Genomic DNA, 26021 nt, shown 5'->3' with positions numbered 1-26021 from the left:
GCCCCTTTAACCGATCAATAAGTCGATCGATCGATCAATCGGTTCCGATAAATCACGAAACGCGAAGTCCTCCAGAGGAGCAAGGACAAAAAAAAGGGGGGAGGGAGGAAAAGAAGGAAGGAGGGAGAGAATGGGGAGTCCAATCCGGAGGGAGCCGCTGCCTCCGTCCCGGGCCTCGCCTCGCCTCGCTCCCCTCCCCTCCGCCGGGTCTGCGCCCAGCCCAGCCCTGCCTAGCCCCAGCCGCCGCAGCCACCGCCAGCCCCTCGCTGCCCGGCTCGCTCGACTCTCAGCGGCTACCGCCGCGGCGCTGCTCAACCCCTTCTCCGGGGCCTCACGTGACCCGCCACAATTTGATACATTAAACACAGCGCGTCCGGCCTCCCTTAAAGGGGCGACGGCGGCGGAGGGGCCCCCGAAGCAGGCCGCTCGCTCGGGGCCCCCCGCGGTCGTACTTACTCGCGAGCCGGGAGCCCCTAGGAGCGCCTCCGCCCTGCCGGAGGGGAGCCAGCCATTGCTGAGCTTCCCCTGCTCCGCTTGCCAGATGTCGGGGGGGGGGGTGTGAGTCACAGTGGGTCACACTACACACACGCCGGGAAGGGGGGGGGTAAGAAACGTGGCCAGGTGTACCTGTCTAATAAGCACAGGACCTGCTTTCTCACAATGCGTACTGCATGCATATGTATAGAACCTATTACCGGCGGCGTACCGCACTGGGTACACCTACCAGCTGCCTTGCCGAGGGCGACCGGGGCTCGGTGAAGTGAAGCGACAGACGGGAAAGAGAAGACCTTGTGCACCACAAGGGGAAGCGGGCTGCTGCCGAATCAGGCCCATCCCAGCATTTGCACGGAGGAGGAGCACCTCCTCCGAGGTTTCAGGCAGCAAGGCCTTTCCTTGGCTTAGCGGGAGATGGCAGGGATCAAACCAGGGATTTCTGCGCGCAGAGCACGTGCGCTACCACTGAACTGCAACCCTTCCCCAATATCCGAAACGGGACTGCTGACAGGTGCAGCAAGATGGGAGCAGGATGGATATAAGCATATTATTATTATTATTATTATTATTATTATTATTATTATTATTATTATTATGTCTTTGCAAGCAACAAGAAAATCATCCTCTGCATGTAGCAATGAAAGTTGGAGGTCCCCAAGTGCATCCATTGTTTATTAAATTCCGCAGACGTATCCTATCCCCTGCTTAATTTGGCCTGTAGAATATATCATCTTTTATGAGAGGCTCCTATTATTTAGTGTCAGCCTAGTGCCAGGTGCTGTACAGGTCTTAATGATGTGATCCCAATGCCCAGATGATTTACGCTGTGTCTGAGCTAAAGAATACCTGACAGGAGCTGCGAAGAAGCTGGAGTAGCTGACATGTAGTGCCAAGAGATTAATATATACAGATTTGGCATAGATGGAGAATAAATGGACTAGGTGTTTTCCGGGTAGGTAGGAAATTAACATTTTGAAAGGAAAGCTTCCCCCCAAAAATTTAATGAAGCATCTTGGAAGCCTCAGACTGGGAACACAATTTATTTAGAGAAGTTAAGTTGGGATGATTGTCACCCATGCTGCGCACACACACATTCCACTGTACTAAAGTCTCTAGTTAGAGGTTTTGTAGATATTTGTAAGTCTTCCAAAGCCTTTCTGAACAGATGTCACAATGGGATACACCCCCCCCCAAATAAATATGTGCATCCTGGGGAACAATGTTTCTCACACCACCTTAAACTTCCTTCTCGACTTCAGTAAGAAATTACTTTATCATATAAGGAGGAAGATATAGGACATAATTTCATCTAACAAATATCAGAAGGTATTTCCCCCCATATATTAATACATATATATTCATAAACATTTAGAATGGTTAACTGCGTAGTGTCAAAGGCAATATGAAACAAAACCAAGGAAGCAGTGAAGACTACAGAATAAATCTAATTGGATCCGTTTAGACCAGACCTAATCCCTTGCTGCTCCTTCACTAACTAGTTAACTTCCATGCGGGTTGCATGCTGTGAGGTTCCCTGCTGGAGACTCCAGCTCTAGTTTGCAATGCTTTCAGCGTGCATTTAGAATGAGTTGGATAGGAACACTCTAGGATTAGGAGGAGCGTTTACCCTTCTAGTTAAAGGACTGAAGCTCTGTAAGGATCACTTTGTCTATTACCCAGCAGTGGCAAACAACTGACACACACTCTCCACATTTCCAGTTCTCATGAGAAAAGGGAAGCATGCGTTTTCCCCTCAGCCAAATTCATGCACTCCCAGTGTGGGCACAACACATGCATTTGGCATGGGGATGCTCACACAAGTTTCTTTGTGTGAGAGACTCACAGTTCTGTCATCACTTCTAGGTAATATGCAAAAAGATCCTGATAATTTAATGCATTGGTAGCAGCTGCAGTCACATTAATTGCTGTTAATTAAGTACTCCAGTATTCCATCAGTATCTATGTAAAGAAAATCTCATAGGTATCCCTTACGCTTTTAAAAAAGGGAGGATATGCTTTGTTTTGTTTTTAAGTAGCCTTTCCATTTACTTCTGCTTGGGAGAATAGTATTATAAATGTCAAAACAGCCTGCACTGTCCTTTTAAAACATATTTTCCTGGAATACTTGGTACTGCTTCTAGATTGTCCAGATTTGAGATAGATTCCAGTAACTTTCCTCCACTGTGTCCTGATTTTTGCAGTCATGATGCAATGGTTTCCTTGTGGGAAGTGTAATACCTAGTAGATTCCAGTTCCACCATGGTTTTGACAAGCTTCAAATAACGTAATAGGTCATTGTTTTTAAGACATACTCGAATGGATACTATGAACCCTACCCTTACCATACATATATACACAACCCGCATTGATCCTGCAATCAGTTCTATCTGAAATGTAGATGGATGGGGGCCCAAAACAGGCCAAAGTGGGATGTATGTGGGTAGGGCAACTAGACAACCTGATGATCTTAGCAGATTAAGAGCACTAAAAACAAACTCATAACCCACTTCCTTTAGGATTTGCAATTCCTATAAGGTCATTATAGATTTTTAAAAAAAGAAAAAAGTAGGCAACGGATAATGTTTTATAACAGAGTGGGGGAAATGCAGTTCTTGATGTTGCTGAACTACAGCTTCCATCATATCAGTCCTTTCGTCATGCCAGCTGGGGTTAACGAAAGTTGGAGTCTAACAACATCTGGAAGGCCACAGGTTACCCTCCTTTGTTTTATGCAATTCCAGTGCAACCCAAGGAACTTTAAGGCAGAAGAAAATGTGTCTACCAAACGAAGCTCAGCAGCCTTATAAAAAGTGCTTTAGGGAAGCCATTATAGTTAAAATGGTTTAAAACAGGTCTCAGAACAATTTATATTTGTAGTGTAAGGGGCACTCACGAGAGGGCCAGTCTTTCCCACCAACCATTCTAGCTAGGAAACAAGTTCAATAAAACAAATTTTGAAATGCTTAGCTTTTAGGTCCTAAATCCAGCCCTCTTAAAGCCAAAGGCCACATTTCCAACATACTACAGGTGCGTCTTAAGGTTGTTTTAACATGCTTTTTCAAAAATGATCCCAAAAGGACTTTTTTCTTAAAGAAACTATAAATGCCACCTATTGTTTTCTTCTGTTTTCTGAAGATTGAGCAATCCCCCTCTCCTTTGGAAGTGAACACAGTGGTATATCTGTTATCAGAACTTTCATGCCAATCTTCTTATCAGCAGCAACTTTTCCCACGACGTGGGGGAGAGGGTTATGAGACCAAATCCTGTAAAATATGCAGGGTGTAATATATTTTTCTAATGTGTTGGCCAGAAGAAAAATGCACACAAATGAGCAAAACTGCTGATTTTAATTGAGCAGAATTAATTAATACATAGTACCTAGAAGGAACAGGATACTCCAAGGTTACTGATCCTCCTCCTACTGATTGAGTTAAGAGAAGAATAGAGGTTGAATGGCAGGTTGCTTCCAGAAAGTAAGGCTCATGCAGGTACAGTTTGTATATTCAGTAAGCCAAGCCTCCTTCAGGATATAACAGGTGTGGAGAAGCTTTAGCCTTCCAGAATTGCTGAACTACAACACCCATCATCCCTGGGCATTGGCTATGCTTGCTGGGGCAGATAGGAGTTGTAGTTTGGCAACATCTGGAAGGCCAGAGGTTCTCCACACCCGGAACAGAGGGACCCTTTGAGTTACAGATTTTATCTAAATTCTCACTGCTAATTTTGTCTGTTATATTAAACATTGATGCAGCTATATATTGACTGGATTAAAAAGGTGTGCCAAAAAAAGCCTGTGTTACCAGCCCATGACTGCCAACAGGTCTTAGTCCAGTGCTTTCCAGTCAGTGCTAAACCAACTACTTAATTTAGTATAATACAAAGGATATTGTCTAACATTCAGACCAAAGTATAAGAAATCTAACCTGTGAAATCCAGTTCCTGGAGATCAAATGTCATGAACCTAAGTGATTCTCATAGCAGATCTTGGACCAAGAAGAGGCAGGATTGACAACTTTCCCAAATACATGCTGCGCAAGATTTTATTTGGAAGTTCAACTTAGGTCAACAGCACTTACTTCTAGTATAAGTATGCACTGGGTTTTAACTTTGCTCTTTTATCATCCTTGTTTGCAGCTAAAGTAGCATTTGGTTATGATGTACTTAATGTAACTTCCACCTCCACTGTTGTTCTTCCTCAGCTAACCAACCCACCTTAAAAAACCAAAAACAAACAAATAATCCATTCTAAAGTTGGACTGTGTGATGACAACATTAGTTTAACCAATTGCATTCCCACTTCTCTTCATTAATTTTCATGTTTGAAACACATTTAGTGGGCTCGGTGAACGAGAGAGAAATTTAATCTGATGAGAAATCTGCTGGACCTTGATTTAAATCCCTGCCTAGGAAGAAACTTACTGCGTTAACTTAGACCAGAAGTGGGGAAACTTTGGCTCTTCGGATGTTGCTGAACTACAACTCCCATTGACCATGCTTGCTGGGGCTGATGGGAATTGTAGTTCAGCAACATTTGGAGGGCCAAAGGTACCCCAAACCTGACTTTAGATCAGTGATGTGGAACCTTTGGCACTCCAGATGTTATTGGACTACATTTCTGCTATGAAACACTCCTAAATATATCCAGTTTTTGTTATGATAGCCTGCATCTCAGAAGGAAGTTCTGATTTTGGCCTGGAGAGGCCTCAAGGGAAACTCCATTGCAGAAAGCCAAACTCACATGTTCCAAAAGCAGCTGATGAATTTGTTGTCACTGTAAATCTCTGCCGTCCCTCCCTTCTCATTGGTCAATTTTTAAAAAAGCAAGAGAGCATTAGGCTCACTCCTTCTAGAAGTATTCAACCAAGATATAGGCACCTACATGTCGTTCCTTCCACCTCACTCCCTGACAATTACTAACCAAGTAGTTTTCAGCAGCCTAAGGCTCTTGCAAGAAGAGCCCAAAAGATGTGTTAAGCCTTTTCCCCATCTCACCGGAACAGCAGAATAAGATACATTTCTAAAAGCCATTATGCAAAAAATTCAAACTCTTCCTGATTGGCACTCATTCACTGTAAGGAAGAGAGGAGTTATGTCAAGTATGAGAAAGCTTTGGCCTCAACTCTCTGCACAGGAACTCCTCTGTGTGGACTCCTCCACCGTTCCTTCTCCTTTCTGTATTACTTACTGGTGCTGAAGAGGTTTTTTTACCTCCACCACACCAAGCCCCAGCCTTGCAGAACAAGGAAAGGTATTAAATCCCCCCCCCCATCCCCAGTCAACCCATCAGTTGCGGAAGCCCTCCTTCCCCTCTCATCTGTTCAACTCCCATCAGGTCCCTCTTTCTGGGAGAGACCTGCTCTCTTTATTCCCCTTGCCGTGCCCATGCTCCAAACCCAATTGCTTTCTTCTTATTCTTGCCCTAAAACCATCCCCGAAATCCCACAGAGTCACTACCCAATCTTCCCTGACAACCTCCTATTCTCTCTCGACAAAACAAGCAGCAATACTCAACACCCATTTCCCTCTCCTGGCACCACTTTCAACCCTTTAGCCAAATCTCTCCCCACCCCAGCCTTGTCTGGGCTCATCCAATTCCCCCTTTCCCATAGGAATGCTTCTAAAAATAACTCTTGCACTAGTTTTAACTCTCCTAAACTCAGACTAGCATTAGTGTGCTGTCTATTGATTTTGCTCTATATTTTTAGTAAATGTGCTAATTCCCTTTTCAGGCAATGAGCTAATTTGGACCTAATAAAATTTACTTTTGATTTACCGTATTTTTTGCACCATAACACTCACTTTTTTCCTCCTAGAAAGTAAGGGGAAATGTCTGTGCGTGTTATGGAGGGAATGCCTACGGGTGGCATGCCTACGGATTTTCCTCCTCTAAAAACTATGTGCGTGTTATGGTCGGGTGCGTGTTATAGAGCGAAAAATACGGTATCTCTGTCGTCTGTGTTAACTATTGGGGTGCCAAATTCTGGAGTGTGTCCAGGTCTCAGCATCAAAAGATCCCTAGACTTGAGTGTTAGAATACATGTGAGAATTTTGTCCCACACACACAAAAAAAGGCTCAGTCAGTAAAGCATGAGTCTTAATCTCAGGGTTGTGCATTCAAGCCCCACATTGAGGAAAGATTCCTGCACTGCAGGGGGTTGGACTAGATGACCCTCGTGGTCCCTTCTGACTCTACAATTCTATGATTCCAATTGCAGGCTTGCATGCAAACTGCAGACTTCCAAACAGTGCCCATCATCTCTGACCTTAGTTCATGTGGCTGGGGCTAATGGGAGTTGAAATCCAATAACATCTGGAGGGCCACAAGCCCCCACCTCTGACACATATAGAGCTCTCATCCACTTGCTTTCCATCTGCAACTAATAAAAATAATTATGATCTACCTGCATACTAAAATATAGCTAATACTAATCATATACATATGATTAAAAGTTGTTGTTTTGCAGATTATTTGTGACAACCCTATCATGAACATTCTGCTGTATGTGATCCAAGAGAAATATATTAGGCTTCCCTCCACCTTGACTTATTTGATTTTTATATTAAAATATTCGAAATGCAGCAAATATGTTGGGTTCAACCTCCCAATTAAAAGTTAAACCCTTGCCCAAGGGGTTCACAATGCACATAGGCAGGATTGATCTGTAGATGGGCTAATTCCCTTTGATTTATAATCATATGATATTATATATTACCATAGCATCTTCCAGCTGAGGAGTTGAGTGCACTGTGTTGATGTCAGCAAATTAAGCCCTAGAATGCCCTGAAGGCAGGTAATCATCACTCCTGTTTTACAGGTGAGGAAACCAAGGCTGACATTTTCAGAAGCAGCTGCTGATCTCCAGCTCTTAGCAATGCGTCCATTACTTTACTTCAAACTGGTACCTAGATCAGAGGTTGGGAAACACTGGTTCCCCAGATGTTGTTGGACTCAACTCCCATCAGTCCCAGCCAATATAGCTAATAGTCAAGGATGATGGGATTTGCGATCCTGCAACATCTGGAGGTCCACAGGTTCCCAACTCAGATCTAGAGTTTATTGAGGAATCAAGCACAAGCCATATCCTTTTTGGTATCGATATATGGACCTCTTTAAAATCTTCCTGTACTCTGCTTAGCTAGGATCATAATGGCCATCAAGGGTAGGAAAACTTTCCAACCTTTCCATGCTCCCCCAAAGATTTCACAAGCCCCAAATGGTACAAAGTCTAGCCTTGCTTCTATGCTGGGATGGGGATTATGTGGGCCTCCAGATGTTGTTTGACTGCAACTTCCACCATCCCAGACCACTGGCCATATGGCTGGGGCTGATGAGGGTTGGAGTCCAATAACTTCAAGAGGACCACAGGTTCCTAACTCTATCTTTATGGGTTAGGTCAGTTCTAAGTCTGGACATTGCGCTACTGATCTACTCTTTGTCCCAGGATTGCTTGACTGACAAATTCTGGCAAGGGCCATACCACTAGGATCCATGGAAAAGGCATCCTCTGAATTGTGAGGCTCTATCCAAGATGGATCAGAAACAAGCAAAAAGAATCATGCCAGCGGCATCTGTTTGCCAGGCAGTGGCACAGACAATTGAACCAATCACAGTGAAATTTCTAAGTTGAGAAGAAGTCAAGCTATATACTCACCTGTTAGCCAGAGAGATAGATGTTGTCATTCAGGTTCAGTGTGCCCATATGTTCTAGTTTGGGGTCCAATAATGTATACCTGTACCTGCTTAGAGGCAAAGAATATAGAACATTATTTGAAGGCCTCATTCTTTTGAAGCAGTTGTTGTAGCAGTCACTTCAGCTACACTATTTGAGGTCCAGAAGGTTAGACTAAATTGTTGATGATGTTGAGTGTATCACATGGAACAGGAAGAGTGAAGGTACATTATGCCAAAGGAGCACAAAGAATAGTTTGGATCTTAGAACAATCCAGCAACATGACCTTGAAGAGCTGAAACTTCCAAAGATACAATATATATTTTCTAAATGGCAGTGGTGGGGAGATTAGTAATATTATTTCTTCCGTTGCAACCAAGTGAGTTAGCTTTCTTTTTACAGTGAAACAAGTTACTAATTCACAATTTCTTAACTAGGTCATGATCCCAGTTGGGGATTTCTTGAAAATATATCCCCTCTGTGTGTGGGTTTGTGCTTTTTCAAAAGCCTACCTGCCTAAGAAGACTTGGTAAAACAAATAAATGCATGCAGGGACGTGTCTGTTAGCAATGCACAAACTGTGACATTATCCATTGAAGTTTGCTCTCTTGCTGATCAGGTGGTCTGCAGGTAACAATTCTGCTCTATTGCTACAGCCCACACCTGGATGTTTTCCCCACCAGCACGTCACAAAGCACCCCAAGCAAGGCTGACATGATGGCACAACTTGACACACTGACAAGATATGCAGAGCCCTGGAAACAGAAATAGTTTGTAGAGGAATGCAATCTATGCGTGTATATTACCATGGGAAAGTCCCAATTATTTCAGAGACTACTCATCTGTTTTTCCTTATGGACACAATCACTTAAACAAGCTGGACCTTTCACTGAAGCTCCTCTGTTCAAACCAGCCTGAAGTGGTGTGCATGAATCTCATGACCGACTGCCTGCAATGAGTCTACAAGTGGCTCCCACTCAAAACTGGACAGGCAACGAGGGTGATGCAACTGTGGAACAGCCAGATTGACTTTCCTATCTCACCCAGCCCAGCTATTTGATTCCTAATATGCAGCCCCATCCCATGTATATTCCACAGCCCTAGCCAGTGTGAGGTAGTGATTAGAGCACCAGACTAGGACTGGAGAGACCCAGATTCAAATCTCCACTTTACAACTGAGCTCTCACTGGGTGACCTTTGGCCAGTCACACTCTCTCAGACTAAACTTCCCAGGATGCAGGTGGCACTGTGTTCTAAACCACTGAGCCTCTTGGGCTAGCCAAATGGAAGGTGGTCAGTTTGAATCTTTGCAACAGGGTGAGCTCCCGTTGCTCTGTTCCCGCTTCTGCCAACCTAGCAGTTCAAAAGCATGCCAGTGCAAGTAGATAAATAGGTACCACTGTGGCGGGGAGGTAAACAGTGTTTCTGTGCACTCTGGCTTCTGTCATGGTGTTCTGTTGTGCCAGAAGTGGTTTAGTCATGTTGGCCACATGACCCAGAAAGCTGTCTGTGGACAAACGCCGGCTCCCTCAGTCTGAAAAGCAAGATGAGCGCCACACCCCATAGCCCCCTTTGACTGGACTTAACCATCCAGGGGTCCTTTACCTTTAGAGGAATTAAAGAAGGCTTTATTCCCAGGAGTCAAAGATGGGGCAACTTGCTCCAGGGTCAGTGTGAGTATCATGTGGACGCAAACTCATTATTGATCCCCCCTCCCTACCCCATTATTCCATTTTACCTTCACAACACCTCTATGGTAAAAGGTAAAGGGTATTAATGTATGCGACCTTGAGCTCCTTGAAGGTTAGATGGAATATGTAGTAAATAAGGAGTATGCCATTAATGAATGTCTACTTGGAAGTCCCAGTACAAAGGGCTTATTACAAAGCAAGTAGGCAGGATTGCAGCTTTAATGCAGGAGTTGAAAGGAGGCTAGCAGCACAATCCGACACATGCCTGTTCAAACGTAAGCCACTGTGAGTTCAGTGGGGCTTACTCCCAGGAAGCAGGAAATAAGATTGAGGCCTAAGAATGGCTCCTTCAATGTTAAGCCTCAGGAAAGTTTGCATTAATGTCACTCTGTTTCAAACTGGCCTCTAAGCAAAGACATAATTTATTTCCAAACTAGGTACCCTTCAGCCACAGGGTGGGCTTGAACAACTTCCAGCTTCCAGATATGTGGGCATAGCTTCCTTTTCATCCCTATTCATGTCTCCATTTCCTTCTTACTGAGGAGCGAGTGTGTGTTTGAAGGGGGAAAGTTTAAAGGGAGGTTTTTTAAAATGTATGGTATTATGACTTTAAACAGATTTGCAATGAAGATACTTTGGTTAGCCATACAAATAAAGGTAGTGACAGGGTATAGTGGCCCAATGAGTGAAATAAAATAATATTTAAAAATATTTATATTTATATTTACACAAATGTAATGAGAGCAAATTGGTATGTAGGAGGTTTAATAACAACAATAATAATAATAATAATAATAATAATAATAATAATAATAAAGGGCTAGTGCAGCCTTAACTACATGTGCCCTCCACATGTTTTGGACTACAAATGCCATCAACCTCAGCCAGCACAGGCTGGTGGGAGTTGTGATCCAAAACACATGGAGAGCACTAGGTTGGTTAGGGCTGGGATAGTAGAAAACAGTGGAAAAGTGGACTAATGAAAAAGAAGAAGACGACTGGATGAAGGCAGACATTAGCAAGGATGGTTCACTTGCAGCCCAGTCCTATGCATACAGCTGCTGCCTTAGCACAATAATGTTCATCATTGTTCCATTAAATCTGGGATCCACTTCCTTTATCAAGCCTGTCAGATAGGAAGAATTAGAAGCGCCTGGTAGAAGCTCTTTGTTTCTAGCATGCACGGGACCATCACCACCATGTGTTTCCCCTGGATTCTTATACAAACACCAAGGTTTTACAGGAGGTTATGAAAAGGAGGAAGTGTGGAAATAACCTAACAAAGCAATTGCATTTCCTAGAGTCTGTGCTCAAGTAGCTCTTCGACTTTAGCCCATAAAGACTGAGCTGTTTCCTGCCCTGGCTGGAAAGGAACAAATGAGCAAAGGCAGGCAAGTGGGTGTTTGTTGTACACTTTTAAGTGCAATGGTTGCCTGTGCATCTGACAAGATTTAAGTCATAATGTCAAGCGATAGCAGGGTGAGCATCCCAACCAAGGTACTATCCAGAGGCACAGCCAATGGACATGCTGGGTTAGATCCTTGTGTATCAACTTCAGAAAAGCTTGGAAGTAGCAAGGGTTGCTTGAGGTGTAGCAGCAAACGGTGCTCCCCTTTATGTCAACGTGCAAAGGCAGATCACCTGAGGCAGGTAAATCTCACAAGCCCCGTTTCCCTGCACCCCAGTTCTTTCATCTAGAAGTGATGAACCATCCTTCCTGCTAAACATGAGCAAGGATTTGGTGTTAAGTGACGAAAGGCCAGAATATGATGCACACAGTGGTCAAGCTTGTTGGGTTTCAGTGTAGAGAACTCTGATGCAACTGTGTGTTTTGCCATTATGGTCTCTTTGGACAAGCTACTGCCTTTCAACCTGAGCTTACTTCAGTTGTTGGTGTGATGGCAACTGCTAGCTCATTTTAACAGCTAAAAACTCTATATAAATTATTATTCAGAATAAGGGAGAGCCAAGGGAGAACCACAAGCAAACAGATGCACATGCACACACAAAGCTTGGCTGGCTGCCTCTTAAGAGTGTTTGTGTGTCTGTGCATAAAGTACCCAAGAATCTACAGGTATGCAGACACAGAGTTTCCACTGACCGGACACAAAAGTTTTTGAGTCCTGCCTGGACACTGCTGCTGATGGCTGTGTCCGGGAAATACCAGACATAGGGCATGAAGGGGTAAAGTCATATCAGTCACATAGGACTGACAACTGTGATGGGAATGTACCCACACCTGCCCTAATCTACTGTCCTTGTGTACTGCCTTCCAGACCAACAGCCCTATTTTCATGTGTTACTGCAGAGGAGGGTGTTTTGGTATCCCCAGAAGGAAGCTTGGCAACTAGAACTGAAGTGCCAAGAGCAACACAGAAAAGTAGGATCTTGGGACCCTCAGCCAGAGCCATTCATCTGGGATCCACAGCACCCAGTTATAATGGGATGGGAAAAGGCTCATGTGACTGGATGGAGAGGTATAGCAAGTTTAATGTGGACTGTGGGCCGCCAACCCTAGACCCTGTGTGTGTGTGTGTGTGTGTGTGTGTGTGTGTGTAAGTGCATGGTATTCCTGTGGGGAAGATATTAATAGTCAGACTCAATTTGTGAACTGGACAAAGCAGAGCATAGAAATCTCTTCACGTGGAAGAGTAAGCTCATGTTACTTACACTTAAGCAAGCACAAGGCCAGACTGGACAAGGAGCAGACTATTCCAATGAGTGCTGGGTCGACCAGTTCTTTAGCCATACCATTCAAGTGAGTCACCAGGTGGAACTAACATTTGGCATAGTACTTGGGCTGTGGTGAGTCAGCGCACACTGCAAAAGACTCAGTCCCTCCAGTTCATAAGCCTGCAAGTAGAAATCAGATGCCACACCAACCAGCAAAAGAACCCTGTGTATTGTTGTCTGATTTGCTCCCCCCCATCAATTTAGATTATTAGGTTACCATTTATAGCACCATAACTTTCAATGTGTGCACATGCATTCAAATTTATGGTGAGGAATACTGTACCATTCATATTCTAACCCTATCAAATGTATTCCTGAGTCTGTCTAGCCATGTGAGTATTTTTTATTCATAAGAACTATACCTAGTTTAATAGCATAAATGCATTGTTTGGAGAATGCTGCCCATCTTTGTTTTGCCAATGAGGACTTTTCAGTAAACATGCATAGGATTGTACTGTAAGAGACTCAATAGACAGTGAATGGCTCCATTGTTTCCATTGTGTCATCATTGGGGAGATCTTGTATATCGTCTGGATTTCCAGCAAAAGGAAAGGGGAGGGGGTTTTACAATCTGGGACTGCTTAAGAATTGCAGCCTTCCTTCTCAGAGGTAGGTTGAAGACTGTTGTCCCTGTCTTGGGTAGCTTCTGTGTCAGATTATTGTCCTGTCCCGGAGGCATGCTGTTTGGTCTATTTGAAAACTCTTGGCTGGTACAGAATATGGTTACACTGAACCTGATCTCTAACGTCTGCACTGGCTTTCAGGTTGCTTTGCAGGTGCAATTCATTATTAAATAAAAGGCAGCCAACAATTGGTTGAAAAGCGGCACACAAAAGGAGGTAATAAATGAAAAGCGGCTGAGGCGGTATTCAGTGGCATTCTGCGGAGTTCAATGCTGGGTCTGGCACTGTTCAATATTTTCATCAACGACTTGGATGAAAGGAAAGATGAGAAACCTATAAAATTCACAGGTGATCTAAAACTGGGGAAGATTGCAACACTAGAGAAAGGGCTAAAATGTTAAAGGGAACCCAGTAGATAGCAACAACATGAAATTCAACAGACAACTGTAAAATATGAACTAAGGAAAGGAGAAGCAAATATAAGATTTTGAAACCATTTGCTATGCAACACTATCTGAGAGAGGCTATAGATCTGATGGAGAGAGGCAGGACTCGAGTTCCTGTTTGCCTTGTTTACCACCTGCAACTACAGGAGCAACTGTTTTCCCAAATAAAAAGTGAGAGGTTGGAGACTGTGCTGACAGTTTCAAATAATGGGTCTTTTTTAACTATTAAAGACAGGACAAGAATCTGTGGGTTTAGATTAAATATCGGGGGGGGGGAACGGGACGTGTTTAATTATAAGAGCAACTCAACAATTAAAGCTTTATTGGAAATTTTCAAGAAGTTGGACAGAACTCTCAGTTGAAGATGCTCCCAGTTGAAGATGTTATTATATTACGGGACTCTGTTTACAAGTGTATGAGAAGGATGGTGAGCATTGCTGACCTAATAAATTACTTCTTGATTCTATTATGTTGATCCAGCTTCTGGCCAATCTGTCCTGCCCACCCCTCTTATCTTTTCTATGCTTCCTGTTCTCTGTTCTTGCAAAAGTGGTGGTAAACAGTTGCTGCCAGGATGCCTACATTCCAGCAATGGGTGGAGAGCTTTTTCAGCCTTCTGCTTTATTGTCACAGGACCGGCTACCCTTGCAGTCGGACAATAATGAGTTTGCATCCACATGATGCTCACACTGACCCTGGAGCAAGTTGCCCTATCTTTGACTCCTGGGAATAAAGCCTTCTTTAATTCCTCTAAAGCTTTCTGAATGATTTCATAGGATAAAGACAAGCTGCTGGAGGAGAAAGAAACAAAAGTTCATTTGAACAACAAAGAGACACTCTTTTTGTGTCACAGAGAACCCCCAGGCTCAACCTCATCAGAATCTAAGCAGAGGGGAGGATACATCAGCCTTACATATTTTCAGGAAAGGAAAATTCATTTCCAAACATTTTATTTATTTAAAGCATTTTCACCCCACTTGGCCAAAAAGGTTCGCAGAGCGGCTTACTGTAATGAAACAATCTAGAAGACATGGCATGATCGGGAAAGTAGAGGGGAGAAAGCAAGCTTAGGCCACAGTTCTTAGAATTACAAAGTCCATACAGTGGTCAGCTGGGATGAAACAGTCCATTCTTTCCATTCCATCAGGCTGAAGGACAGAGGGAAAGACACAGGCCTATTCAGTTACCTGTGATGCCTTTGGCCATCTAAGAGTAGCCATTCACCAGACCCTCTGCTCTTCAGACTGATGAAACAGCTCGTGATTTTTGGTGTTGCTCTAAACATGTGAGAGGCAGCTGATTTGGCCCAGTTCTCTAACCATTGCCTATCCACCCACCCTGCTTTAACAGCCCTGTTTTCTTAGCCTTTGAGGGCCAGGAACAATTTAATGGAGCTTGCTGCTTTTTATTTTAGTCCTGTCAGCCAAGGCTGTTTATTGCAGGAGGAGAATTGTGAATATTTAGCACTGGTTCACCATCTGAACATTTGTACTTTTAGTTTCCCCATAAACCTCAGAGTTAGTAATATTTCCATGTCTCACTCATTCTCAGAACAACTGTATGAGGTAGGTCACCAGCTGAAGAAATGAAACTTGGCAACAGTGCATTTCGACAAACTATACTTTCTTTCTCATTCTCCCCCACTTAACTACAGTTCCTCCAAGAATCGTGGGAATTTTAGTTCTTGGCGTCAGAATCCTTGAAATGATAACACAAATACAATTCCTAGGTTTCTCTGGGAGCAGCCTTGATGGCCATTATGCTGTCTTAATTTCCATCCCAAAGTAGTTTACACTTGTAGTGTGATGTACCTCGAGCTGCCCAAAGTCATCCTGGTGAGTTTCTGGCTCAGAGAGGAGTTGCACCCCCATTTCCCAGGGCCAAGCCTTTGTCTGCTGAACACCACTTAAGAGGGCAGCCTTAAGCAGATGACCTTGGTGAACTTCCTTCATGAGAGCCCTGCCAGAGCATCTAAATGCTGAGCAGCAAAAACACCCTGGCTAGTCCCTCCCACACTGAGAGAGCAAGCTGCTTCTTGTAGGCTTGCAGAACCCTTTGGCTATTATTTCCCATCTTCGCCCGCCTTCTCACACTTTTGCAAGTTCTTTGCAAATGTGACCTTGGAGCACTTCCTTCCAGTCCCACTCTTGGCCGCCCTTGCACCTTAGGTGCAATCTTTCATACAGTCACACGTTTGGTTTTGCAGCACACCACTGAGCAGCTTGAAGGTGCGTGGCGGTTTCTTTGCCCTCACAAGGACTGCACTCCCCTTCAGCAGGCAGGTTAATGCATCACAGGGAGAAGCAGCAGCAATCACTGGGCCCAGAACCCGACCGTGTACAGTATTCTGATGACGTGACCCTGATCTGTGAAATCTAAAGAGTTAGAGGAATCTGCCTTGGACTGAGCCAGGCTGTTGATTCATCTAGTCCAGACTACTGTACTACTTTACAGCGAACAGTCCTCTATGTGAAGGCCTCTCCAAGTCCGGTTTAAAGACAGAGAACCGTAAGAAGGAAGAACAGGGGCTTTGAAGTTGCACCTGGACAGTAAACTGAGCAGGCACACCTGCTCACAGTCTCTCTTCCCCTCCCCTCCCTCAGTGAGCTGTATTGTATTTCCCGGCTAATTATTTCCAGATTTGTATCTACACATTTAAATCAACATATGAAAATGTTATGAAATTATTATTATTATTATGAGGAAATGTATCTGTTGCATCACTCAGAAGTAAATCTCATTGGGGCTCTCTGCCTTTCAGGGTGCTTAGAATTGCAGGCTTAGCCTACCTGTGATCCAAACCACATTTACTTGGGAGTACGCTCCATTGAACGCAATGGGGGTAATTTTGGGTAAACATGTAGTTGTCTAGGCAGTTCGTGTGATTTCATTTTGGTTTGTCCTTCATTTTTCCCATACTTGTCCATATACATTTGCTAGGCTTAAGGACATCCCATTCTTCTTAAATAAGGCAATATATGTGCAATGCAGATGCATACTCTACCAAATATGCACTAGTTGTGATGCAGTGAGTAAATAAAAATCAAAGGAAATGTTTGCGTACGTATGTGCCCTTGAGACTTTTCTGTGACATTATAAAGTAGCAGGGACTTTGCAAAGTCAGAAACAACTCTGCCTTCCCTTAGCAGATAATTAACAGAATACATCTGCATGGAGACTATGGTAATAAGGGATACGTGCCTAAAATGACCTTATATTTTTTAATGAAAAATGTCCTGATCATGAAGGGGAAATGGTGAGACAGTGACAATGCTGGGGGAGACAGTGAGAAACTTATTCAGACATAAACAAAGTGGCATGCTGGAAAATTATTATTGGTTAGTTTCTAACCCACAGGCAGACCACTAACTGGGGAAAGTTGTATGACAGGCTTCCTCAACCCCGGCCCTCCAGATGTTTTGAGACTACAATTCCCATCATCCCTAACCACTGGTCTTGCTAGCTAGGGATCATGGGAATTGTAGGCCAAAAACATCTGGAGGGCCGAGGTTGAGGAAGCCTGTTATATGATGAAGTGTGTACTTACTACACAATCCATTGGACACTTCCAGGTATGAATCACTTAAACCAGCCCACAGTCTGGACCTATCATTGGTCTGGCAAGAAAACCTATCAATATTTAGACACAGATTTAGTCAGGTCATCTAGCCATTGGACTTGGCTGAATCTGGAGGAAGCAGACAGCACTGTCTATAGGCAATGGCAATAATCAAGCACAGAATTAACACCCATAATTCAAGGGGTATAAGTGCATGGTTCTTCCTTGGATTGTGGACAAAGCTCTTGCTCTGTCATAAAGAAAGACCTGTGGTGTTCTGTAGAAATGTGGATGCATTGTGGAATCCTTTCCTGAAATACTTTTCGACATAGCTAACCCATCCCTCTTCCCCTTCTCATCTTGCACACCCATGTGTCATCATTATATTAATTCATGGGCTTTGTTCATTTTGCTTTTCTCTTCCTCCAGCATGTCTCTTTCTTCCTCCTTTTAATCAACCAAATTTTACCTGAACAACCCAACCCTAGTCATATTTGCCTGGGAGAAAAGTCCATGGAACTTATTCCCAGGTACATATGCATAGAGTTACTGCCTTAATTTCCATCCAGCTTTTAGTGATGGCAAACATGACTCTGTGTATCCTGAGATATCTCCAATGCACATTTTCAAAAATTAAAGGCATTGTCAATAATAATTTATATAGATTATAAGCTAGTCCCCCCACCAACACAATGATTATAGCCAAGCAGTTTGCTGTGGCTAAGAATAGGTTTACGCATCTCTGATGGACAATGTTATAGATGCACCAATATAGGTATAGTTCACTTTCTAGCAAAGTCAGTGAAAAAACTTCCATTTCTTTCATGTCTTAATTGAGCAGGGATTTTGTGATATATCTGCATGGGCTGTTATTTGTTCCAAGCACTTTCTTGTTGTGAGGCACAAGTACTTCAGAGTCCTCATGTACCAAAATAAAGTGGTAAGAGTCAGTCCATTTTAGATCATAAATAGACCCATTATTGGAGTGGAGGTTGTATTATGGTAGCAAGTCACTGATCAACATGTGATCAACTGTGTATATTCACAGGCTGTGGGCTCTATACATGCATGGCAGTCAGGAGTGAAGTCCGACATCTCACTCCTGATCTTCCCTCCACTTATTGAATCTACATTTTAAAAAGGCCTGGACAAGAACTGTGTTCTCTAAATTGAGCTACTTCTTGAAAAAGCAGGATATGAGCCAGTTTGGTGTAGTGGTTAGAGTGTTGGATTAAGACCTGGGAGACTGGGGGTCTAGTCCCCACCCAGCCACAAAGCTCACTCCGTGTTCCTTGGCCAATCACTGTCTCCCACCCTAACCCACATTGCAGGGTTGTCGTGAGGAAAAAAAAGGGGAGAGGGAGAACTGTCTGCATCACACTGAGCTCCACGGAGGAAAGGTGGGATATAAGTGCAAATAATAAGAACAAACAAATCAAAGACATTTTCACAGAATTTGAACACTGGGTTATGCTTTTTGTCACTCGTGACTGTGAGTCTCTGAAGGCGATACAAGGTTTTCTGTTTTTGTTGCAATACCTTGGCAACAAAAAATAATCAAGATCAAAGATCCATTGAGCTAGAATCAGACTCCCCCCCCCCCCGCATTCTCTTCCATGCTGCTTTCCCCAGCAGCATGACTCCATTTCTTTTTGGAAATTCCAAATTTCACAACCAAGGAACTAATCTTCTTTGGCCCGAGCTCTATAAATTATGCTGTTTGGCTCAGCATCCTATGATTGCATAACACAATCTGTTGCATTTGAACTATCATCCACCCCGCCCCCAATGAATTATTATATCCAAGTCCTGCACAATATACACTGCTGCTTTTTTCTCTCCACGGGATGCAGTTACTCTCAACTCCCCATCAGAACAGCTTTCTCCCTTCCCACTTTTCTCATGAAAATGGGTGCTTCTTGCCATGAAGTAGGGAGACTATGACAGAGAGCAATGAGTAAGATCACTCCTGGGAGGCAATAGGCAACGCTCGTTCTGTTCAGTGCTTGGAATGCCTGCACGGGCTTTAATTACTATCACAAATATAATACTGATTCATCACAGCCAAACCCTACAACAGGAAGGGCTCTGCCAAGTAGGAATTAGGGCAAGACCAACAGCAAAGTGCTAATGCGAATGAACCACCATGTTGCACTGTTTGCAGTTCTGGGGTGCGGGATTCTTAAGTCCTTGAGTACAGGGCCTTTCCTGCAGTATATAACAGCTCTAGCTGCATTGATAAGTCAGAGTGTTCAAGCAGTGCTGCAACAGAGCCTTCCATATGTTCAACATCCGAATGCTTCACACCAACTGCACATGCTCAAGCCAGGTGAAGTAACAAGTGTCCAGCCGTGCTTCAAACAGCTGCAACTGGGTCTGAGGGTTGAGGCATGCAAGAGACACAATAGCTTTTAGAGGCTGCAGTTCAGTGTGTGTGTGTGTGTGTGTGTGTGTGTGAGAGAGAGAGAGAGAGAGAGAGAGAGAGAGAGAGAGCACACTTCCAGGCTAGTCATACCAAGGACATCTGCCAATAAACATTAAATATATTGTCAGTTTGGCCATCCACTCAGAGGCATGCAGATTTATAAGAACAAAACCCAAATAAAGAGCAGACTCTGATATACAAATGGGATCTAACAATTATCCAGATTAAATTAAGCCACTGCGGCCAATTAATTATTTCAGTGTTAAAAAAAGAAAGAAATCAAAGCCCTACAACTGCTTGCAGCACAATCTTGCATATGACTAGATGTTAGCAATTCTCATTGAGTTCCATGGGACTAACTCCCAGATGTGCAGTTAAATTGCAACCTTAATCTAGCATGGCTGTAGTCCTGCCCACTCTTACTTTGGATGTAGGGATGGAGGAGAAATTCAGTCCAACCTACTTCCTCTTCCTGAAACAACATACAAATTGAAATATAGGTATACTTTGAAATTCACACTTGGAATTTTCTGATATGGTTCTCTAACCAGATGTTTACAAACATGCATATATTAAGGGAAATGGTACATAAAATATGTAAGTGCAAATAGCATACAAAAATGCATTACATATGGGAAAATCACTCATCAAAATCTGTATATTACGCAAAATTGCGTAGAAGAGTATATACATTAGGAGAGATGTGCACTAAAACACCCATGACATTTGTGAGGATATTTTTTAAAATAAAAAAACCCCTCTAAACTGATGCAGAAAATTTGAGCTGAATTTAAGATTGGAGAATGAGAAACAGAGATAAACCCTCACAGATTCAACTATGAGGATTTAATCTGTTTGCTCTTCTTTTTATGACCCAGAAGATTCTAAAGAGATCTGTCTCCCCCGCCCACCCCCCACCCCAACCTTGAATCCTCTTCTAATCACAACAGAAAACTCTCTCAATGACTTGTAACAAATTCTGCCAATAAAACAGGGTCGATCTCACCCATTTCCTTTCATTTAGGTTTGTGGTGCTGTTGGAAAGCCAACCAGCTGCGGTTTCTTCCAGTCTTTTTCTAACCATGCATACCAACACCACAACATTTCCTGTGCAGCAGAAGTTGTGGAGCACATCAGTTTGGGAAATTCTGCTTCAGTACAGAAGTTACTGTATCAAGAATAATTTCATGTTTTTCAGAAAACAGGGACCATCAGGGGTAACAGAGCACTAAAATAAATATTTTAAGGGCAGCAACATAGATCTTTTGTCAGTTTTAAAAACGTTTTAAAATGTTGAATAAAAACCAGCATCACACCAAAAATGAACTCAGGGCATGAACTCAGGGCTGACTATGGACATTTTGTTGCATAAGGCAAAGGACAAGATTCATGACCCCAACCCACTCCATGTAAGAGAAACCATCCATTAAAACAATGGAATCTTACTTCAGTTTTGGCAGTGGGACAGCACACTCTCTTAGGTGGCTCAGGGCAGGTCACATGGCACATACATCTCTGCCTAATGGTAGGGCCAGCATGAAATGTGAAGCCATGAAACTTTTTTACCCCAGAGGTTGGAAGCGATTCCACTGGACATTATATTACAATAGCTTAAACTTCTAACTCCCTGCTTTTAAGCTGAATTGTTTTATCCTCCTTTTGGTTTTCTTACATTAATTTTAACAGTGTTTTTCAGTGTGTTTTATTGCCATTTTTGGTAAATTGCTTTTGATTTATTTTACATAGAAAGGTAAATAAGCAAACACATCCCCTCAACTCAAATGTGGTAAGTGAAGATAATGGATAATGTTTTTCCAGAATCCCATAATGGTTGGAATTATCAGCATGCTACCTGAAGAAGCCAAGGCACTTCTGGCAGGGTAAAGGTAAAGGGAACCCTGACCATTAGGTCCAGTCGTGACCGACTCTGTGGTTGCGCGCTCATCTCGCTCTATAGGCAGAGGGAGCCGGCGTTTGTCCGCAGACAGCTTCCGGGTCATGTGGCCAGCATGACTAAGCCGCTTCTGGCGAACCAGAGCAGCACACAGAAACACCGTTTACCTTCCCGCCAGAGCGGTCCCTATTTATCTACTTGCACATGGTGTGCTTTTGAACTGCTAGGTTGGCAGGAGCAGGGACCGAGCAACGGGAGCTCACCCCGTCACGGGGATTCGAACTGCCGACCTTCTGATCGGCAAGTCCTAGGCTCTGTGGTTTAACCCACAGCGCCACCTGCGTCTGGCAGGGTAATTTGTACCAAAGAACTGGGATGAGGGTTTTTAAGCTTTCCCAGTATCCTTGCTTCTCCCCCACAACTTCCCTGCTCCAAACTGCTTTTCTCCTAATGCAATTCCATACAGTGGTGCCTCGTAAGACGAAATTAATCCGTTCCGCGAGTCTCTTCGCCTTGCGGTTTTTTCGTCTTGTGAAGCACGGCTATTAGCGGCTTAAGGTATAAACTCGTTCCCGCAACTGCAAGCTTCGACCCCTAGGGAGCATCTGGCCATTGCATAAGCCTTGTCCGGCCTCTTAAGCAGTCCCTCCTGACGCGCTTACATAACACAAGCCCCGACCGCCGCCATCCCAGCGACCCCAGAAGATAAGATCTGCAGCAGGCACCCCGCACCTCCGATCCTAGGGCGTGCTCAGCCAAAGCGTCCCCGGACACCTGTCCCGCCGCGCCTTTGCGCAGCGCTCTGCAGAGCAGAGCGATGAGCCCGGCCGATCGCAGGCAGGGCAAGCGGCGGCGAAGGCGGAGAGAGCGAGGCCCAGAGGGAGGAGTCTCTGGCAACGCTTTCGACGGCCCCGCCACAGCTCCGGGTCCTGGAGCCCTCCAGCTGCCAACTGCCTTTATTTTGCTGCAGGAGCCTCTTCTGCACCGGGATCCTCGCGCGCTCCCTCCGTCTCTCCATGCCTTTTAGGTGAGTGGCGTGCTCGGGCTGACTTTGGACGACCCACAGCGGGGCTTCCCTCGGCCGTGCGACCGGAGCTCGCCTTTGTGGTCACTTTGAGAAAAAGGAAAAAAAACTCGCAAGAAGTTTCGTCTTGCGAAGCAAGCCCATAGGGAAAAGTGTATTGCGAAGCGACGCAAAAACCGAAAAACCCTTTCGTCTTGCACGTTTTTCGTTTTGCGAGGCATTCGTCTTGCGGGGCACCACTGTACATGTTTTACCTTGCATCTGGAACCCCCCATGGGCGTGGGGGTGGGGAGACAGCTCAGAGAGAAGAGCACCTCCTTGCTCATTTTTCTCCAGCACAGATTGCCTCTTCCAAAAGTCTCATAGCAGTTGCTCCTGTAGATGATGGACCAAAAAGGTCAAAACAGCCTATGGGCAGAAAAGCTAGTGTTACAGACAGCTGGAAAACAATGTTTTCAGCTGTTCTTATTTTTTATCTGCAAGCCGCCTTGAGTCCTTGTCCTGGGGGCGGGGGGAGAGAGAAGGTATAAATAAATAATTCTGATAATAATATTCATGTTTACTGTGTCCAATGGAGCTTACCCAGGTAAGTATGTAGGACTACAGCCAAAGGCTGCTCCTACGTCATTACTGTGTTCAAGCTTTAGACATTACACTATTTATCCGTCTTTTCCTCAGTGTACTGAATACACAGCCACACCATCATCTACATACCTGCCATCCTGCCTAAGCTCACAGACACCTCTTATTATAAAAGGATACACATTACAGGCCTGTGGCACATAGTGGATATATCATATTTTTGCATCCTGCAGTGAGGGCTCCTAATCCTTCTGCAGAGGCCTCCAGCAAAACCAAAGAAAGAGCTCAGCTGCCATTGTCCATAAAATGTTGGTCCTCCCCATCAGTGTAAAAAATTGATTCTTTACCCAAGGAAGCAGCCATTGGAGCCAGCAGCTTCCTTTTGCATGTAGTCACACAGGCCACTGGCCGGTAGCAGCTATCAACCACCAGGGCTGGACACAAACTGGCACTGTAGCTTCAAAAGGCCCCGTAGCCTCTTAGTCATCCCCGTGAGTCATTTCTGTCCCAGAAATGTGCCTTTATATGCTGCAAATGCCTGCATTCCCTGTTGGGGGAAAACACTGTTTCATGCCCAGGGAAAATACTGTGAGGGCAGTCATGTCACTCAGTTTGCATCAAAAAAAATACTGGCTCATGCTGCAATGTTCATGAAGGAATCCATTAAACCATGTTCACCATTTCAGACTCCTCTGAGTGGAGGAAGAGGTTGTTTACAACGATGGTTCATTAAAGCAACGGAGCTGCCTGTCAGCTGAACTTGAGCTGCCTCCTCACCCCCCTAAAATTCAGTCACTGACCAAAGACACTCCCCGCTTCCTTACAGTTGCTCTTCACTCATCTAAAAAACATTCCTTTGGGAATAAAAAAGAAATGGGCACCTTTCAAAAACAAAGTGCTTTCTAGCACCCAAGTTTGACTCGCACATTTTAACGCAGATTAAACTATTTTTAAAATATAAAAAGAGGTTAAAGGTTTTTAGGCCTGAGGGGAATGTTGGAGGGTAAACACACTCCTCCCCTCCCTTCCTCCCCAGGGCGGTGTGAGTTTAAACCAAAGCTTTACAAAAGACTTTAAAGATTTATAGATTGGGTTGTGGCTGGAGACGCCAGGGCTAGTTGCTGTCCAGATCCAAATAGCTGTGGTCAGGACTAATGCATGACCAGGGCCAGCACAAGAAATTATGTTGTCTGAGGCAAAGGGCAAAATGGCATCCCACATACAGAAGCCAGCCAAACTGACAGTTGAAACTTACTTCAACGCTGGTGGCGGAAAAGCACCTTCTACTGCAGCCGAGAGCAGTCGATTAACTCAGGGGGTGCAGGGCAGACTGTGTGGCACTTACAGCTGTGTCCCCCAACACTAGGCTGCCATTTCCCTTCACATGTCTTGAATGAGGTGGCTGGCTGATTCACTCTGCCTGATGGCATGGCCAGCTCTGCTCACAACAACGTCTTCTTTGAAATCTGCTCAATAAAGGGCAGAGTGGGAAAGCAGAAGTCGTAGTAGAGTTACTCTATATCTTTGGCCATCTCTGGGTGCTCCGGAAGGTCAAGATCAGGTTGCTCTGTCACTTTAACAAACCACCCACTAAACGTGTATCAATAGCACCATCCTCCAATCAGATTAAAACGGAGTATGTGGGCCTAAAGATAAACTGCCAACACACCAATTCATGTGGGTAAGCACAATGGACATTAGAAGAAGATGAAGCAGAGCAGCCATTGCTTCCTGAACAGTATAGGCCTATTCAAATGTTATTCACACAAAATAGACAATTGTTATACTTCTGCACCGGCAGTACACCGCAGCTGCCTGTAAGATTCGACATTGCTTTATATATTTCTAAATGTGTGCCTTTTAAGCTGTAACCCTTGGGCACTATTTCCTGACAAGGGGATGCTATGGTAGGAAGGAGATATAAACAAGGAGAAAGCTACTCACTAACAGACACACACACACACACACACACACACACACAGCGAGCTTTTTGAGTCTCTGTCCAAAGAGCTCCTTTAGGTGTGCCCAACGGTTTGTGTGCTGGCAGTGTTCTGGACGAGGAAGTCAAAAGCTACTGTAGAAAGATGTAGTTCTCTGAATTCTGACCATTGCTCTGAAAACCTACTTTTAGGCAGACTGATGACCTGCTTCCAAGTCACCCACAAGGTCCTGGTATACTACGCTGGAACGACTTTTAAAATAAATACAGCAAATGAAGCACGACAGAACACAAAACAAGTCTAATATCCAACACCACAAGTTTGGGACATCTGTTAATAAAATAATAGAATGCAAGGTCCAACTTTAATCCTGTGTGGCATACATACATACAACTATGCCCCTCAAACTGCTGGCACCCAGTGAGAAACAAGAGGGTCCTAGATCCTAGCCTGCAATACCCTCTCCCCAGCGGTTTCCCCTTCAGCTCTCTCCTACCTGCAGCTGGGCCTGCTTGCGAATTTGCCCTTTTAAGAGCAAGCGTCACCACTGCAAAGGACAGGCTCCCATCCCTAATTATTAATAAAAGGGGACTTAGAGGCTGCCAAAACAATCCACTCTCTGTCAAAATCCCAACGCACAAAAGGGCCTCCCACCCAGCCTGCCCTGGACCCCACCGACCGACCTACTTGGGTTAGCTCAGTGCAGGAGGAAAATTAATCCCTTTGCAGGCAGGAATCGATTGAGACAATGGAAGCGATGCTAGAGCAGTTTATGTCTGTATCATCCCCCTTGCCAGAGCTTTGTCCTTGTGCAGCCAGCTTAGCAGGGCTCCTCCTGGGAAATAACCCAGGGCCCCCCAATGGCCTTGCCCCGACCCATCCTAATGTGCCAGGGAGGCTGGGTGGCTGGGCCATGCGTGTGTACTTTCGTTTAAACAG

The 26021-nt window shown here is 44.3% G+C and overlaps 1 protein-coding gene and 1 long non-coding RNA gene across 7 annotated transcripts in view; both read right to left on the bottom strand.

Moving 5' to 3' along the window:
- Positions 1 to 563, bottom strand: part of TRIM8 (tripartite motif containing 8) — a 68428-nt gene extending 67865 nt beyond the window's left edge. The window contains exon 1 of the mRNA XM_082224844.1: positions 457 to 563. The gene's annotated coding sequence lies outside the window, so the exon portion shown is untranslated. The remainder of the gene's footprint in view (positions 1 to 456) is intronic.
- Positions 564 to 3765: 3202 nt separating this feature from the next.
- Positions 3766 to 25080, bottom strand: LOC309533569. 6 transcript variants are annotated; one of them, XR_014220292.1, is made up of 6 exons: positions 24398 to 25080; positions 22815 to 22935; positions 14347 to 14449; positions 12527 to 12676; positions 8148 to 8232; positions 3766 to 4707 (listed from the first exon to the last, which is right to left on the bottom strand). It is a non-coding gene; the product is annotated as an uncharacterized lncRNA (long non-coding RNA). The 6 variants fall into 6 exon arrangements; XR_014220293.1 differs by lacking the exon at positions 12527 to 12676 and having other exon boundaries at positions 24398 to 25074; XR_014220294.1 differs by lacking the exons at positions 12527 to 12676; positions 14347 to 14449 and having other exon boundaries at positions 22815 to 22968; positions 24398 to 25069.
- Between the last annotated feature and the right edge of the window lie 941 nt (positions 25081 to 26021).

Source organism: Podarcis vaucheri (genome assembly GCF_965113315.1).
Source record: "Podarcis vaucheri genome assembly, chromosome: 5".
Taxonomy (NCBI): domain Eukaryota; kingdom Metazoa; phylum Chordata; class Lepidosauria; order Squamata; family Lacertidae; genus Podarcis; species Podarcis vaucheri.
Note: the sequence above shows the minus strand (reverse complement) of the source record. Positions and strands in the feature narration are given on the sequence as shown.